Raw genomic sequence first — 19,114 nt, 5'->3', positions numbered from 1 at the left:
AAAAACTTTTACAAACTCTGTTTGCTCTTGTTGTTGCAAATATGTAAAGCCATCATTCAAGTTTTCAGCAAAGATTATGAACTAACCATATTCACAATAACACTTAGGTTTCATGTTTACTCATATCAATGGCATAATCAACTAGCGAGCAATAATAATAAATCTCGCATGACAACACTTTCTCGAAACAATCATAATATGATATAACAAGATGGTATCTCGCTAGCCCTTTCTAAGACTGCAAAACATAAATGCAGAGCACCTTTAAAGATCAAGGACTGACTAAACATTGTAATTCTTGGTAAAAGAGATCCACTCATAGTCATACCCAATATAAACTAATAGTAATGCATGCAAATGACAGTGGTGCTCTCACGCGGGTGCTTTTTAATAAGAGGGTGATGACTCAACATAAAAGTAAATAGATAGGCCCTTCGCAGAGGGAAGCAGGGATTTGTAGAGGTGCCAGAGATCGATTATGAAATAGAGACGAATAACATTTTGAGCGGTATACTTTCACGGTCAACATAACAACTAAGAGATCTCGATATCTTCCATGCTACACACATTATAGGTGGTTCCCAAATAGAATGGTAAAGTTTATACTCCCCCACCACCAACAAGCATCAATCCATGGCTTTCCCGAAACAACGGGTGCCTCCAACTAGCAACAATCCTGGGGGAGTTTTGTTTAATTATTTTGATTTGATTTGAGCATGGGACTGGGCATCCCGGTGACCAGCCATTTTCACGTGAATGGGGAGCGAAGTCCACTCCTCTTGAGAATAACCCGCCTAACATGGAAGATACAGACAACCCTAGTTGATACATGAGCTGTTCGAGCATACAAAACAGAATTTCATTTGAAGGTTTGGAGTTTGGCACATACAAATTTACTTGGAACGACAGGTAGATACCGCATATAGGAAGGTATGGTGGACTCATATGGAATAACTTTGGGGTTTATGGAGTTTGGATGCACAAGAAGTATTCCCGCTTAGTACATGTGAAGGCTAGCAAGAGACTGGGAAGCGACCAACTTAGAGAGCGACAACAGTCATGAACATGCATTAAAATTAATCAACACTGAGTGCAAGCATGAGTAGGATATAATCCACCATGAACATAAATATCGTGAAGGCTACGTTGATTTTGTTTCAACTACATGCGTGAACATGTGCCAACTCAAGTCACTTGAACCATTCAAAGGAGGATACCACCCTATCATACCACATCACAACCATTTCAATAGCATGTTGGCATGCAAGGTAAACCATTATAAGCTCCTAGCTAATTAAGCATGGCATAAGCAACTATAATCTCCAATTGTCATTGCAAACATGTTTATTCATAATAGGCTGAATCAGGAACGATGAACTAATCATATTTACAAAAACAAAAGAGGTCGAGTTCATACCAGCTTCTCCCATCTCAATCAGTCCATCATATATCGTCATTATTTCCTTTCACTTGCACGGCCGAATGGTGTGGATAATAATAATACTGCACGTGCATTGGACTAAGCTGGAATCTGCAAGCATTCAATTCAAGGGAGAAGACAAGGTAATATGGGCTCTTGGTTAAATCAACAATCATGCATATAAGAGACACTAAACATTTTCATTATGGACTTCTCCCCTCGACCCCCAAAGGAAAGAAAAGAAATAAAACTATTTACACGGGAAAGCTCCCAACAAGCAAAAAGAAGAACGAGAAATCTTTTTGGGTTTTCTTTTAATTACTACTACTACATGCATGGAAATTAAACTAGCTAAATGCTATAACTAATTTTTTTTGGTTTGTCTAAAGGTTTATCAAACACACAAGAAGAAAGCTACAAAAAGAAAATAAACTAGAGTGGATAGTACAATGAAAAAGATGAGCACTGACAACTAGAATGAGTGTGTGAACATGAATGTAATGTCGATGAGAAATACGTACTCCCCCAAGCTTAGGATTTTGGCCTAAGTTGGTCTATGCCCATGGATCACGGCTACTCTCTCTGGTGTACTGAGGAGTGTCATCATACTGCCACTGGCTAGCAATCTCCTCCGGATCCCACTGATAAAAGGATGGACAATAAGGGTAAAGTGGTGGTTCCGACTCGGGCTCTGGAGCTGATGTCTGGCCCCGATATGCATAAACGGCCGCCGGCAAGACGAGGTAAGGGCCTACAAATAAATCAAACAAAGAGGGCACATGCAAGATAATAGTCTCACTATGTTTCTTATGAAATCTCAAATTATACTTAAGCATATTCTCATCATTTATAACAATAAACTCATGTGCTACCATGCTCTTATAATCTAGAAAAGTAGGAGGCAACAGTTTTCCCTCTTTCTCAAATGCCTAATAGGTATCCTGAAATGTTTAGCAAGGCATGAAGCATAGATACCTCCAAAGATGGGACCCTTTCTATGATTCAGACTTAACCGTTTAGCAATAATAGCGCCCATACTAACAGGGTTATCACGAAATAAAGCATGGAACAAAGTAATAATATCAGGAACACTAGGGTTTCCACATTTTCCGCGACCAATTAAGCATCGACTAGCAAATATTGTAAAGTAGCGTAAAACAGGAAAATGTATGCTAGTAATTCTTGCATCGGAAACCTTCCTCATTTCCCCTACAGTAATAGTATCAATAAATCCATCCACATATTTACAATGTGGTTCCTCTAAGCTGCCCCCGAAAGGTATCTTGCAAACCGTGCAAAATTCATATAGCGACATCTCCCTAGCCACATCATATAAATAAAACTCTACTGAAGGAGGTGATTTCTTAGGATAAAAGTAGAAATTTTGCACAAAAGTATTGGTGAGTAAGAGTTACTATTCGATCTGGTCGTGGAGGAAGTCGGTGAGGCCCGCATTGTCAACCAACGAATAAAAATCATCATGAATCCCGACTTCTCTCAAGAAATCATCACAAGGCCATTCACACGGCCGTACTTCCGCCACACGAGGGAGATTATACTTGGGCTTTTCATTCTCCTTAGCTTGTTTATCCTTAGATCCTTGGCTAGAAGAGCCCCTCAAGAAAAATCTCTTCATCTTTGTCTGAAATTTTCTGAAATTTTTAGTAACTCAAAATAAAAGTGAACCAAGCTCAACAATATTGATAGCAACTACTCCCACAAGTGCGTAGAGACTGTATCATGCATTAGAATTACTTGGGACCATATAAATTTGACATGCAAACTCAAGAACATGGTCACCTAGGCAACAAAAATTTGCAATGAATAAAGCACTAGAACAAAATCTAATTGGTCCATTTGCGGAGTCACATACCAAGGAACAATCCCCCAAAGCAGTTTTGTGAATGGAGGTTTGAGCAAGGAGATCGAAAATGGCAGCAAAATGAGCTAGAACTCGTGCTTGAGCTGGATGGTAATTTTTTTCGGAGGAAGAAGAAGTGTGTGGGTGCAGGAATAAGTGGAGGGGGGCCACCATGGGCCCACGAGGAAGGGGGCGCACCCTGGACCCTCATGGCCAGGTGCCAGCTTCCCCTGATGTGTTCTCAGTGCCAGATATTCTCAAATATTCCAGAAAAAATCATATTAAATTTGCAGGGCATTTGGAGAAATTTTACTTTCAGGGTATTTTTTATTGCAAGGATAATTCAGAAAATAGAAAAGAAAATACTATTTTTACTTTATTTAATCTAAATAACAGAAAGTAAAAAGAGGGTATAGAAAGTTGTGCCTTCTAACTTCATCCATCTCATGATCATCAAAAGGAATCCGCTAACAAGGTTGATCAAGTCTTGTTAACAAACTCATTCCGAATAAGATGGAACCGAAGAAATTTTGAATAACACTAGGTTACCTCAACGGGGATATGCACATCCTTAATAATAAGAATATCATATTTCTTCTTGACAGTAGGAAGAGGAAATTCAAAACCTCCAATGATAATAGTTGGAATTATTCCAATAGAGTTGATACTGTGACCTTGAGGTTGTTTCCTCGGAAACTGTATCCTATTCTCATTACCATGAACATGAAAAGTGACATTGCCTTTGTTGCAATCAATAATAGCTCCTGCGGTATTCAAAAAGGGTCTACCAAGGATAATCGACATACTATCGTCCTCGGGAATATCAAGAATAACAAAGTCCGTTAAGATAGTGACGTTTGCAACCACAACAGGCACATCCTCACAAATACCGACAGGTATAGCAGTTGATTTATCATCCATTTGCAAAGATATTTCAGTAGGTGTCAACATATTCAATTCAAGTCTACGATATAAAGAGAGAGGCATAACACTAACACCGGCTCCAAGATCACATAAGGCAGTTTTAACATAGTTTCTTTTAATGGAGCATGGTATAGTTGGTACTCCTGGATCTACAAGTTTCTTTGGTATTCCACCCTTAAAATTATAATTAGCAAGCATGGTGGAAATTTCAGCTTCCGGTATCTTTCTTTTATTTGTAATAATATCTTGCATGTATTTAGCATAAGGATTCACTTTAAGCATATTAGCCAAACGCATACGCAAAATTATAGGTCTAATCATTTCAGCAAAGCGCTCAAAATTCTTGTCATCCTTTTTCTTGGATGGCTTAGGAGGAAAAGGCATGGGTTTCTGAACCCATGGTTCTCTTTCTTTACCGTGCTTCCTAACAACAAAATCTCTCTTATCATAACGTTGATTCTTTGATTGTGGGTTATCAAGATCAACATCGGGTTCAATCTCTGCATCATTATTATTGCTAGGTTGAGCATCAACATGAACATTATCATTAACATTATCACTAGGTTCATGTTCATCACCAAATTGTGTTTCAGCATCAGAAATAGAAATATCATTGGAATTCTCAGGTGTGTCTACAACAGGTTCACTAGAAGCATGTAAAGTCCTATCATTTTTCTTTTTCTTCTTTTTAGAAGGACTAGGTGCATCTACATTATTTCTCTGACAATCTTGCTCAATTCTCTTAGGGTGGCCTTCAGGATACAAAGGTTCTTGAGTCATTTTACCCATTCTAGTAGCCACTCTAACAGCAAAATCATGGTTATTATTTAATTCATCGAGCAAATCACTTTGAAATTTAAGTACTTGTTTTGCTTGAGTGGTAACCATAGAATCATATTTACTAATGAGTTTAAGTTCACCTTTAACTCTAGCCATATAATCACTCAAGCATCCAATCATGTAAACATTACTCTTTAATTCTCTACCAACATAAGCATTGAAATTTTCTTGTCTAGCCATAAAGTCATCAAACTCATCCAAGCATTGGCTAACAAACTTAGTAGACGGGATTTCAACTTTATCATATCTATAGAGAGAATTTACCTTTACTACCTATGTCGGGTTATCAAGACCATGTGTTTCTTCAATAGGTGGTATATTAAGACCATGTATTTCTTCAACAGGAGGTAAATTCTTAACATCTTCAGCTTCAATAACTTTTTCTTTCATAGATTTCTTTGCCTCTTGCATATCTTCAGGACTGAGAAATAGAACTCCCGTTTTCTTCGGAGTTGGTTTAGGAGTTGGCTCAGGACTTGGCTCAGGAAGTGTCCAATTGTTTTCATTAGTCAACATATTATTCAATAACAATTCAGCTTGATCGAGTGCTCTTTCCCTGAAAACACAACCAACACAAATATCCAAATGGTCCTTGGACGCATCAGTTAGTCCATTTTATAAAAGATATCAAGTATTTCATTTTTCTTAAGAGGATGTTCAGGCAAAGCATTAAGTAACCGGAGAAGCCTCCCCCAAGCTTGTGGGAGACTCCCTTCTTTAATTTGCACAGAATTATATATTTCCCTCAAGGCAGCTTGTTTATTATGAGCAGGGAAATATTTAGCAGAGAAGTAATAAATCATATCCTGGGGACTACGCACACAACCAGGATCAAGAGAATTAAACCAAGTATTAGCATCACCCTTTAATGAGAATGGAAATATCTTAAGGATATAGTAGTAGCGAGATTTCTCATCATTAGTGAACAGGTTGGATATATCATTCAATTTAGTAAGATGTGCCACAACAGTTTCAGATTCATAGCCATAGAAAGGATCATATTCAACCAAAGTAATTATCTCAGGATCGACAGAGAAATCATAATCCTTATCAGTAACAAAGTAGGTGAAGTAGCAAAAGCAGGCTCATATTTCATTCTAGCATTCAGAGTTTTCTGTTTTAGTTTAGCTAATAACTTCTTAAGATCATATCTATCATTGCAAGCAAGAAAATCTCTAGCAGTTTCTTCATCCATAACAAAACCCTCAGGAACAACAGACAATTCATACTTAGGGGGAGAACCTTCATCATCACTATCTTCAATAATATCATTTTCAATAATTTCATTCTCTCTAACCCTAGCAAGTTGTTCACCAAGATATTCACCTAATGGTACAGTAGTATCAAGCACAGAAGTAGTTTCATCATAAGTATCATGCATAGTAGAGGTGGCATCATCAATAACATGCGACATATCAGTATTAATAGCAGAAGCAGGTTTAGGTGTCGCAAGCTTACTCATAACAGAAGGAGAATCTAGTGCAGAGCTAGATGGCAGTTCCTTACCTCCCCTCTTAGTTGAGGGATAAATCTTAGTTCTTTCGTCTTTCAAGTTCCTCATAGTGACCAGCAGATATAAATCCCAAGTGACTCAAAGAATAGAGCTATGCTCCCCGGCAACGGCGCCAGAAAATAGTCTTGATAACCCACAAGTATAGGGGATCGCAACAGTTTTCGAGGGTAGAGTATTCAACCCAAATTTATTGATTCGATACAAGGGGAGCCAAAGAATATTCTCAAGTATTAGCAGATGAGTTGTCAATTCAACCACACCTGGATAACTCTACAACAAAGTAGTATGGAAGTAACGGTAACGGTAGCAAAAGTAACAGTAGCAGTTTTGTAGTAATTGTAACAGTGGCAACGGTAAGGTAAGTAAGCAAAGCACAATATGTGAAAAACTCATAGCCATTGGATCAAGGATGGATAATTATGCCGGATGCGATTCCTCATGTAATAGTTATAACGTAGGGTGACACAGAACTAGCTCCAGTTCATCAATGTAATGTAGGCATGTATTCCAAACATAGTCATACGTGCTTATGGAAAAGAACTTGCGTGACATCTTTCGTCCTACCCTCCCGTGGCAGCGGGGTCCTAATGGAAACTAAGGGATATTAAGGCCTCCTCTTAATGGAGAACCGGACCAAAGCATTAGCACATAGTGAATACATGAACTCCTCAAACTATTGTCATCACCGAGAAGTATCCCGATTATTGTCACTTCGGGGTTGTTGGATCATAACACATAATAGGTGACTATAGACTTGCAAGATAGGATCAAGAACTCACATATATTCATGAAAACATAATAGGTTCATATCTGAAATCATGGCACTCAGGCCCTAGTGACAAGCATTACACTACTAGGAAAAGGGCTATATATAATATGGACATTAATGGCGCACTGCATATGTGGTGCGCCACTGCTATATAGCAGTGGCGCACCATATATAGGTACGCCACTAAACTCTAAATACTAATGGCGCACCACATCCATGGTGCGCCACTCCTAATAGTTTTTTTTTCAAAACTAGTAATGGCGCACCAGGGGATAGTGCGCCATTACTAGTTAAACTAGTAATGGCGCACTACACCCTCGGTGCGCCACTACTAACAATTTTTTTTATTTTTTTCAAAACTAGTAATGGCGCACCAGGGGATAGTGCGCCATTACTAGTTAAACTAGTAATGGCGCACTACACCCTCGGTGCGCCACTACTAACAATTTTTTTTATTTTTTTCAAAACTAGTAATGGCGCACCAGGGGATAGTGCGCCATTACTAGTTTTAACTAGTAATGGCGCACCAAACACTCAGTGCGCCACTACTAACAATTTTTTTTTCAAAACTAGGAATGGCGCACCGGGGGATTGTGCACTATTACTAGTTAAACTAGTAATGGCGCACCACACCCACGGTGCGCCATTACTAATTTTGACCAAAAATTCCACCGAATGCACCCCCCCATGGACCGCCTTTTCAGTTTAAAAAAAAGAAAATGATGGAAATGTCAAAAAAAATAAAAGAAAATAAGTTTCCCATGTGATATGTGGTCTACTTGTTGGGAAAATTTACAAATATGAATTTCGACTTTATTTGCAAAATCTCTGTGGAATTTGTAAAATGGGCATAACTTTTGCATATGAACTTGGATTAAAAAGTTTTTTATATGAAAAATCATCTACTTGTTGGGAACCTCGTTGAATATTTTTAGAATCCCCAAAAACCTAACAGAAAAAAGAGACATGGCTTTTAAGATCTAGAGGGGGGAAATGGAAAAAAATTCAAACTTAGTAGTGCCGCACCATTTGCTAGGTGCACCACTAGTAACAGAAAAAAAATTAGTTTCAATTTTTTTTGGAAAAACTGTTCAAAATATTATACATAATGTGAATGGAAGTTTGAAATATTTTTTTTAAATTTCATCACACTCATGAACATGAACAAAGTCCTAGACATCAACAAGGTTTAATAGGATTGATATGCTAGATATATCAACAAGTGCAAGTTAAGTGAGCTGGTGCTGGGGTTGGATAGAACTCTGAAGTTAAGCATGCTTGGGCTGGAGTAGTGTGAGGATGGGTGACCTTTTGGGAAGTTTGACCATATAGTGTGATTTGACTTGAGATAAAGCATATTGACCTGAGATTAAGCCATAATGACCCGAGATTAGGAAAAAAAGAAAAAAAAATTGGAAAAAAATTTCTAAAAAAAATTTGAATTTTTTTTAGTAATGGCGCACTTCTATGTGGTGCGCCATTACTAAGTAAGATAGTAATGGCGCACCGTTTGACATACTAATGGCACACTCCCTGGTGCGCCACTATTGTCTGGTATACTAATGGCGCACCAGGGGTGCGCCACTAGTATTAGTTACTAGTGGCGTGATGCTAGTGGCGCACCGGTAGTGCGCCATTAATGGCCAAAATAGGTGCGCCACTAGCAAGCCTTTTCCTAGTAGTGTTAAGCATAGCAAAGCCATAGCAACATCAATCTCACAACATAGTGGATACTAGGGATCAAACCCTAACAAAACTAACTTGATTACATGGTAAATCTCATCCAACCCACCACCGTCCAGCAAGCCTACGATGAAATTACTCACGCATGGCGGTGAGCATCATGAAATTTGTGATGGAGGATGGTTGATGATGACGACGGTGACGAATCCCCCTCTCCGGAGCCCCAAACGGACTGCAGATCAACCCTCCCAAGAGAGATTAGGGCTTGGCGGCGGCTCCGTGTCATGAAACGCGATGAAATTTTCTCTCTGAATTTTTTCTCTGTGAAAGCAAATATAAGAGTTGGAGTTGAGGTCGGTGGACGTCCAGGGGGCCCATGAGCCAGGGGGGCGCGCCCCGACCCTCGTGGACAGGGTGTGGGGCCCCTAACGTAGAATCTTTCGCCAGTATTTTTTATTAATTCCGAAAAGTTGCTTCGTGGATTTTTAGGTCATTTCGAGAACTTTTATTTCTGCACAAAAATAACACCATGGCAGTTCTGCTGAAAAGAACATCAGTCCGTGTTAGTTCCATTCAAATCATGCAAGTTAGAGTCCAAAACAAGGGAAAAAACATTTGGAAAAGTAGATACAATGGAGACGTATCATTTATCATAATAAACCGGTTTGCCCTGCCCTTTGCCACAAAAGGATTGGTCTATCTTGCTGCATATTATTTATTGTCACCATTACTTGCTCGTTACAAATTATCTTGCTACCAAACTATCTGTTACCGACAATTTCAGTGCTTGCAGAGAATACCTTGTTGAAAACCACTTGTCATTTCCTTCTGCTCCTCATTGGGTTTGGTAGTCCTACTTATTGAAAGTACTACGATTGATCCCCTATACTTGTGGCTTATCAAGGCTCTTTTCTGGAGCCGTTGCCAGGGAGTGAAGCGCTCTTGGTAAGTGGAAATTGGTAAGAAAAACTTATTACTACATGCTGAAATTTATTGCCACTTGTTATTATGGAGAACAATCCTTTGAGGGGTTTGTTCGTGGTATCTTCACCTTTACCGAAACCACAATTAGTTGCCCCTCAACCTACTGCACCTACTAAAAATATTGGTTATGAAATTCCTTCGGGTATGATAGAACAATTTCTAGCTAATCCTTATGTAGGAGATGGAACCGAACATCCTGATATACACTTGATATATGAAGATGAAACTTGTGGATTATTTAAGCTTGTAGGATTACCCGAAGATGAAGCTAAGAAGAAGGTTTTCCCTTTATCTTTGAAGGGAAAAGCATTGGCATGGTATATGCTATGCGATATATTGGATTGTGGAACTGGAATCGATTGAAATTGGAATTTCACCAAAAAAATTATCCTATGCATCTAGTTCATCGTGCATGGAATTATATATATAATTTTTGTCCTCGTGAAGGAGAAAGTATCGCTCTAGCTTGGGGAGGCTTAAGTCAATGTTATATTCATGCCCCAATCATGAGCTCTCGAGAGTAATTATCATTCAAAATTTTTATGCTTAGCTTTCTCGTAATGATCAATCCATGGTTGATACTTCTTGTACTGGCTCTTTTATGAAGAAGACCATTCAATTCAGGTGGGATATTTTAGAAAGAATTAAACACAACTATGAAGATTGGGAACTTGATGAAGGTAAATAATCAGGTATTAAGCTTAAGTTTGATTGTGTTAAATCTTTTAGGAATACCGATGCTTTTCACAAGTTTAGGACTAAATATGGACTTGACTCTGAGATAGTAGCCTCTTTTTGTGAATCATTTGCTAATCGTGTTGATCTCCCAAAGGAGAAGTGATTTAAATATCATCCACCTATTAAAGAAGAAATTAAAGAACCGGTTGTGGTTAAAGATGAAACTATCATTTACAATGTTGATCCCAGTTGTGCCTACTGCTTATATTGAAACACCACCTTTCCCTGTTAGGATAAAGGAACATGCTAAGGTTTCAACTGTGGTTCACAAAAGTAATATTAGAGCACCTAAACCTGCTAAACAAATTAAAGTAGAACCTAGTGTTGCTATGGTTAAAGATCTCTTGGTAGAAAATATAGAGGGGCATGTTATTGACTTCTGTGATGAAGCTGCTAGAATTGCTAAATGATACATCCATTTTGCATCATGCTTTTATGTTGATATTTAATGCATTATGGGCTGTCATTATACATTATATCACAATACTTATGCATATTTTCTCTTATTTTACAAGGTTTACATGAAGAGGGAGAATGCCGGCAGCTGGAATTTTGGACTGGAAAAGGAGCAAATATTAGAGACATGTTCTCCAGAACTCCAAAAGTCCTGAAACTTAACAGAGATTATTTTTGGAATATATAAAAAATATTGGGCGATGAAAGAACCAGAGGGGGGCCACCAGCCAGCCACAAGGGTGGAGAGCGCGCCCTACCCCCCTAGCGCGCCCCTGACCTTGTGGGGCCCCTGGCAGGCCTCCGGTGCCCATCTTCTGCTATATGGTGTCTTTTACCCTGGAAAAAATCAGAAGTAATTTTTCAGGACAAAGCGCCACTATCTCGAGGAGGAACCTGGGCAGAACCAATCTAGGGCTCCGACGGAGCTGTTTTGTTGGGGAAACATCCCTCCCGGAGTGGGAAATCATCGCCATCGTCATCACCATCGATCCTCTCATCGAGGGAGGGTCAATCTCCATCAACATCTTCACCAGCACCATCTCCTCTCAAACCCTAGTTCATCTCTTTTATTCGACGATCTTGGTCCCAAAACCTCAGATTGGTACCTGTGGGTTGGTAGTAGTGTTGATTACGCCTTGTAGTTGATGCTAGTTGGTATATTCGGTGGAAGATCATATGTTCGGATCCTTAATGATAATTAATACTCCTCTGATTATGATTATGAATATGCTTTGAGAGTAGTTACATTTGTTCCTGAGGACATGGGAGAAGTCTTATTATAAGTAATCATGTGAATTTGGTATTCGTTCGATATTTTGATGAGATGTATGTTGTCTTTCCTCTAGTGGTGTTATGTGAATGTCGACGGCATGACACTTCACCATTATTTCGGCCTAGGGGAAGGCATTGGGAAGTAATAAGTAGATCATGGGTTGCTAGAGTGACAGAATCTTAAACCCTAGTTTATGCGTTGCTTCATAAGGGGCTGATTTTGGATCCATATGTTTCATGCTATGGTTAGGTTTACCCTTAATACTTCTTTCGTAGTTGCAGATGCTTGCGAGAGGGGTTAATCGTAAGTGGGAGGCTTGTCCAAGGAAGGGAAGCACCCAAGCACCGGTCCACCAACATATCAAATTATCAACGTAACGAATGCGAATCATATGAGCATGATGAAAACTAGCTTGACAACAATTCCCATGTGTCCTCGGGTGCACTTTGCTTTATATAAGAGTTTGTCCAGGCTTGTCCTTTTCTACAAAAAGGATCGGGCCACCTTACTACACCTTAGTTACTTTATTTACTTGTTACCCGTTACGATTTATCTTATCACAAAACTATCTGTTACCGATAATTTCAGTGCTTGCAAAGAATACCTTGCTGAAAACCACTTGTCATTTCCTTCTACTCCTCGTTGGGTTCGACACACTTACTTATTAAAGGACTACGATAGAACCCCTATACTTGTGGGTCATCACTAAACCCGATGAGAAAGATAAACATAGACCCGTGGCATGCCCGTTCTCTCAGTCAAAATAGGAGATCACTATTATCATGGTTTATGTGATCTAGGTGCCAGTGTGAGTGCTATTCCTTCTACCTTATACCAAGAAATTATGAATGATATAGCACCCACTGAAATATAAGACATAGATGTTACTATTAAACTTGCTAATAGAGACACCATCACACCACTTGGGATTGTTAGAGACGTTGAAGTCTTGTGTGGGAAAATAAAATATCCTACTGATTTTCTAGTTCTTGGTTCCCCACAAGACGAATTTTGTCCCATTATCTTTGGTAGACCTTTCTTGAACACCGTCAATGCTACTATAGATTGTCATAAACAAACTGTCAGTGTTAACTTTGGTGATGAGTCTCATAATTTAATTTCTCCAAGTTTAATAGACAACCTCATAAGAAAGAATTACCTAGTGTGGATGAAATAATTGGTCTTGCTTCTATTGTCGTGCCTCCTACTGATCCATTAGAACAATATTTGCTAGACCACCAAAATGATATGCATATGCATGAAAGAAATGAAATAGATAAATATTATTTGAACAACGACCTCTGCTTAAACACAATTTGCCCATTGAAACTCTAGGAGGTCCACTACAAAAAAAAGACACATCCGTGACATTTTGGGCCGAACGAATTTTTTTCTGTCATAGTTATGATACTTCTATGACGATAATTGTGACAAAACCCGGTATCATCATAGATGTGGTCGGCTCCTACTTCTATGACAAAAAATCATGACAGAAAATGGGATTTTCGTCCTGGGTGGACCGGAGACGCAGCTGCATGACATTCTTTGGGCCGTCCATGACGGAAAAAACCATGGTAGAAGCGAGGGCGAGGAAACTATCAGGGGTTCCCAGTTACGGGGGGTGGTCAAGGGCCGAGCGATGCGCGTTTCTTTCGTACCATACGCGCGTGGGTGCGAGGCGTTGGGCTCTAAGTTAACCCGAGCGAGGCGTTGGGCTCTAACTGAACCCGAGTGATTGAACTAGCTACGTTACTGAACCCGAGTGATTCCTTCTCTACTGCTGCTAACTGAAGCCGATCGAACCCTGCTGCCTCCTTCCCTTGATGAGCAGTGAGCATTGTTGGGGGGGGGGGTGGATGAACAGTTCCCGGTGGGGGTGGATGAACAGGACCCCGTGGTGTTGCCTCTAGATGAACAGGACACCGATCGAGCCGGTTGGGGTTGGATGAACAAGACTCCGTGGAGGGCTGGAGGAACAGGATGGCCCCGTGGAGGGCAGGTTGAACAGTAGCCGGTGGAGGGCTGGATGAATAGTAGCCCGTGGAGGGGTGGTTGAATAGTAGCCCGCGGAGAGGGTTGGTTGAACAGTAGCCGGTGGAGTAGCGCATGGTGGAGGCTGGATGAACAGGAGCCCGTGGATGAACAGTCGTAGGTGGAGGCTGGAGGAGGTCGACGGTGGATGAATAGTAGCCCGTGGAGGCTGGAGGAGGTTGATGGTGGAGATGAACAATATCCTGTGGAGTCCCGTTTTGCGGTACGCCACACCCATCCCGATGAATAGGACCCCCGTTTCGACTGTAGCGCTCCAACACAAGTCCGTTTCCTCGGTTTTGCGGTATGCCACACCCCTCCCGATCAACAAGACCCTGTTTCGACCGTAGGAGGTTCAATAGAAGTCTGTTTCCTCCATTTTGCGGTACACCAGACCCCTCTCGATGAACAGGATCCCGTTTTGACCGTGGTCAGTCGAACACAAGGCCGTTTCCTCCATTCTGCGGTATGCCAGACCTCGTTTCCATCGGCTGTTCCGTCCAAGCCCTCCCGATGAACACGATGACGCATTCCATTCTGACGCAGCTGGTTGGCTCCCCATGAACACGATGACGATGCAGTTTCTCCGTTCTGACCCAGCCATGTACACGAGCCCTGGCCGTATGTATGCGCGAGTAGGCATTCGAGACCCCGCCCGTATGTACGTACGTGGCCGTATTTTCTTTCTTGCACACTGTCCGTTGTACGTACGTGTACATGCTACATGCACGCCTCTACACCGACCAGTATGTACGTACACGTTCACGACCAGAATGACAATACTACATACGCTTAGACCAGGTGGGTCCCTACTGTCAAGCACTTCCTTGCGTGCAAAGATGTAGCTGGTGGGTCCCAGCAGTCAGGGGGCGAATCATTTTTTGTGCCCGTAATATGGACGCACTTCCTTGGGTGCGAAGATGTAGCTGGTAGGTCCTAGCAGCCAGGGGGAAACATTTTTTCGTGAAATACTGTGGCCTGTCTGGTGGGTCCCTGCTATCAGGTGGAGGAATCATTATTTTCCGTGTAATAAGGTGTCACTTCCTTACTGTGGCCGTGGACCCAGCTGTCAGCCTCTCCACTACAGTACTCTTCCGATGGAAGTCGGTCATTGACCACATTGACTACGCCGCGCTGAGAGCACCAAGGCGGTGGACGACGCCGAGGCCTAGGACGGGGACGACGAGGAGCCGGGGAAGACGCGACAGTGGATGCCCACGCGGAGAGGAGTACGAGGGTTCACTGGTTCGGCTGTGGTGTGAGGCTGCCGTCGCCACAGAATAACAGGGGGTGTGGGTGAGTGGAAGGATGGCCTGTCCAATGGTGGGAGTAGTAGGGGGCGGTGAGGCCTCCGCGGCAGCACAACCAGCCACGGGAGGCAGGAGCAGGAGGCACGACCGGCGCTAGTTTGGGCGGCTGGAGCAAGAAGACTAGAGGTTGAAGAAGCACGACGGCCGTTGGATGGATATCGTACGGTCACTGCATCTAGAATCGTTTATATTGACTAAGTTGACAAAGCCCTTGGTACGCATCAACTTAGTAGGCCCACAGGTCAGCTTCCGAAACAGTGCGCCCCAGATGTCAGGGGAAGGAATCATTTTTTGGGCGGGTGAAGCTAGAATATCCGAGATTGAAGAAGAAGCAAGTCATCCGTTGGATGGACATCCAACGGCCACTGCTGCTAGAACCGTGTGTTGACTATAAGTTGACAAAGCCTTGCATATGCGTCAACTTAGTTTTTTGAGGGGACGCGTCAACTTAGCAAGCCCACAAGTGTGTGGCAGAGAACTTATAGCCCATTTGAGATTTGTAAGAATGTGCAGCCCATTTTTGAATTCTAGTGGAATTTACTACAGCCCATTTACAGTTTGTCAAAAGTACAACCCATTTTCTAGCTAGGACAATGATTAATAATTTCAACCAACCATTCAGAACAGAATTCAATAAAATTTCCAACATTTTGATGGGATCTGAAATATTTTTATCCTGAAATTTGTAGTCAGATTAAATACAATTTCAATAAAAAATTGTATTACGTAAAAATCCAACGAAACATTGCGCGCGCAACAATTAATGAAATTAAAATTTTCAATATCCAAAAATAATATTTTATAAAGTAATTACGTGTTTGGTGCATTTTTTTATAGTTACTACCCAGTTGTTATAATTACATCCCATTTATTATTTCTTAAAGCCCATTTTTCTTGTTAAGCCTAATGCATCCCTCCTGGGAAAGATTTGCAGCCCAGAGGGGCGGAGAATAACAAGTTGACCTTGCTTGGGTATTCCTCAAAAAAAAAGTATAGCTGGTCTAGCCATTTTCATTTTGAAAAAAAATTAATATCTGGGCTGGATATCTGGCCTGGGCTAGACGGGCCACAGCCCGCCCAGTTAATACCTTACTCTCCTCTGAACAACAACGAAAACATCGCTCAAGAAAAACTCTGCAGTGCCCACACCTTAAAGACACAAATACTACTCGAGCTTCTTGGTCCCAGCTGTCGGCCGCTCCTTGTGAAATTCTCTCGTTTATTGACTACATAGGTTGACAATGGTGTGGGACCGTGATGTTAGGAAACCAGGAGGAAGCCAAAAAAATTACAGTTGTATATAATAAGTAGGCACTTGCGTACGTGCGGCTATGGCCCTGGTGGGTCCCCACTGTCATCCTCTCCAAGTAAAGTCCTTTCCTCATTCCTCATGTCCGTTGACCATGTTGACAACGCGAGACGGTAGTGCCAGGGTGAGCGCAACAACTGGAAGGACGACGGAGAGGGCCTCGCGGGCCCTATAGATGGTCTGATACAACGCCCGCTGCTCATTCGGGAAGCCAGGATCATAGGGCCACATGTTCGCGACGGCATTGTCGTTCGCTTGTTCACCAGTGCTCGTTGAGGAGACAGAGGTTGCAGCATAGGTCCTCCTGCGCTGGTAGCTCTTCCTCCATTAGGGCGTCGAAGTGCGGCCGCACCTGCTCTATGGTGAACACGACATGAACCTGCTTGGACAGTGACGCCGGCTCCTCGTCGGAAGCTACGTCCATCATCTGATTGTCGTTGCTCAGCTCGGCGAACTTGCTGGCGAGCTAGCATGTCCGGTTGCTGGACCGACCCGCTGCCAAGCACGAGTCTGACTGCCCTGGCCCACCCAAACCGCCTCCCTCGCCTGCGCGCAAATTCTCGGTGCAGCCGATTGCTCCGCCTTTAAACGACACAAGTGTCGTCCGTCCATCCGTCTGCCGCCCACATTAATGATATGTAGTTCCCGAGGCAGCTACTCCGGCGCCACACGTCCGTCCCTCCGCTGCCCATCATTGCTATATAAACTACTGTGCCGGCAATAGCCACAGCCTTCCGCCTCCGTTCCCTTTCTCCTGTCCACACCACTACTGCCCACCATGGCTTCCTCGCGCTCCAGTGCTCTTTGGGATGGGTGAACGACGGACCACAAGGAGATGGAAGCCATTGCTACGGACTGGCTAGCCGGCAGGCAGCCCGAGGACAACGACATCCCAATGTAGAACATGGTAGTCGACGATCCGGCGCCAACGCCCTCCTCCACGCCATCCTCGCTGGTGCATTGCACCATGACCATCGGATAGGCCCATGCCCAATACATGGACATAGTGAGACAGAAGCGTGAGGAGCAGTTTCGGGAGGCGCAGGCAGATGCTGCCTACAACCACTAGCTCCTCCAGGAGCATGTGCAGGTGGAGGAGCAGATCACCGCGGAGCGTGCGGAGCACGAGGCGCTTCTCGACTCGTACCGCTCCGTCCGCAAGGGCCGCCTTGAGCGCTGGTGGTACCGCATGCGGGTGGCAGAGGCTACGGCCGCCTACAAAGAGGGCGATGAAGCGGGCAAAGCACTGTTTGGCGAGACCGAGGACGAGGCAGATGACAATGCCGGCTCCGACGAGTCCCCGCTCCACTGGCATCGACGAGGCCCTACAACGCCGATGCTCCGTGGCGCCAACAACAAGGCAGAGGACACCTCTAGCTCCGCCGAGGCCTCGCCCCACCAACAACGAGGCAGAGGACATCGCCGGTTCAGCCGAGGCCCTACCCTGCCGGCAATGAGAGGGAGGATTTCCCCCGCTCCACCTAGGCGCCGCCCCATCAGCAACGAGACAGAGGACATCGCCGGCTCCACCGAGGCCCCGCCCCGCCGGCACCGAGGCGGAGGCCCTACTCTGCCAAGGCCCTGCCCCGCCAACAGCGAGGCAAAGGACATCGCCGGCTCAGCCGAGGCCCGACCCTACCGGCAACGAGGGGGAGGATTTCCCCCGCCCCGCCGAGGCGCCTCCCTGTCGGCAAGGAGACAGAGGACATCGCTGGCTCCGTCGAGGCCCCGCCCCGCTACCAACGAGGCCGCGCCACATAGAAAACGAGGAAGAGTAGAACACGGTAGGTCGCCGCCGCTCGGATCCAAGTAAGGCCACCGCTCCTACCCTCCGATTGAAGCCAAGCTAGGTGGGTTGACCATTGACGGCTGATTAGCTTCTTGGCGGCAACAGATTAAATGAAGTTGGTTTGAATACAAGATTCAAATTCAAACTCCATATGTGATTATTCAAATGCCCTTCACTTCATTTGCCCTAAACAGTAGTGATAAGTTGTTCTAACATGCATGAAAATGGTACAGATGGATTCCTTGAATTTTTCTGATAATTTTTCATATATAAATTATTTAATTTGGAGTTACGGTTAATTTTCTATGATTTTTAGAAGTTTTAGCTATTTTCTGGAATTTCCTGAATAATATTAAATCCAGAAATGATTATGGCGTCAGCACCACGTCACAGTGACGTCAGCAGGGTCAACTGGGCTGGCTCGGGTCAAACCTGACGTGTGGGGGCCACACGTCAGTGACACAGGAGCTAATCCCGGTCAAACCCAACGCTGACTGGGGTTTGACCAGGGGTGGGGCCCACTGTCAGTGGCTGTGGGGGTGTTTAGCGTGGTCATTAGTGCTAACTAAATCAGCGCCACGTCAGCTGCCGGCGTTTAACCGCCGGCAACCTCAGATCGCGGCGGCGTCCGCGTCGGGTTTGCGCTACAGGGCGCCGTTTTACTCGTGGTTTGCGGCTACGGCTAGCTGGCAAAGCAGCGCATCTAATGGAGCGA

Source organism: Triticum aestivum, chromosome 4A (genome assembly GCF_018294505.1).
Source record: "Triticum aestivum cultivar Chinese Spring chromosome 4A, IWGSC CS RefSeq v2.1, whole genome shotgun sequence".
Taxonomy (NCBI): Eukaryota; Viridiplantae; Streptophyta; class Magnoliopsida; order Poales; family Poaceae; genus Triticum; species Triticum aestivum.
The sequence above is the reverse complement of the archived record's forward strand: the minus strand, read 5'-3'. Positions refer to the sequence as shown.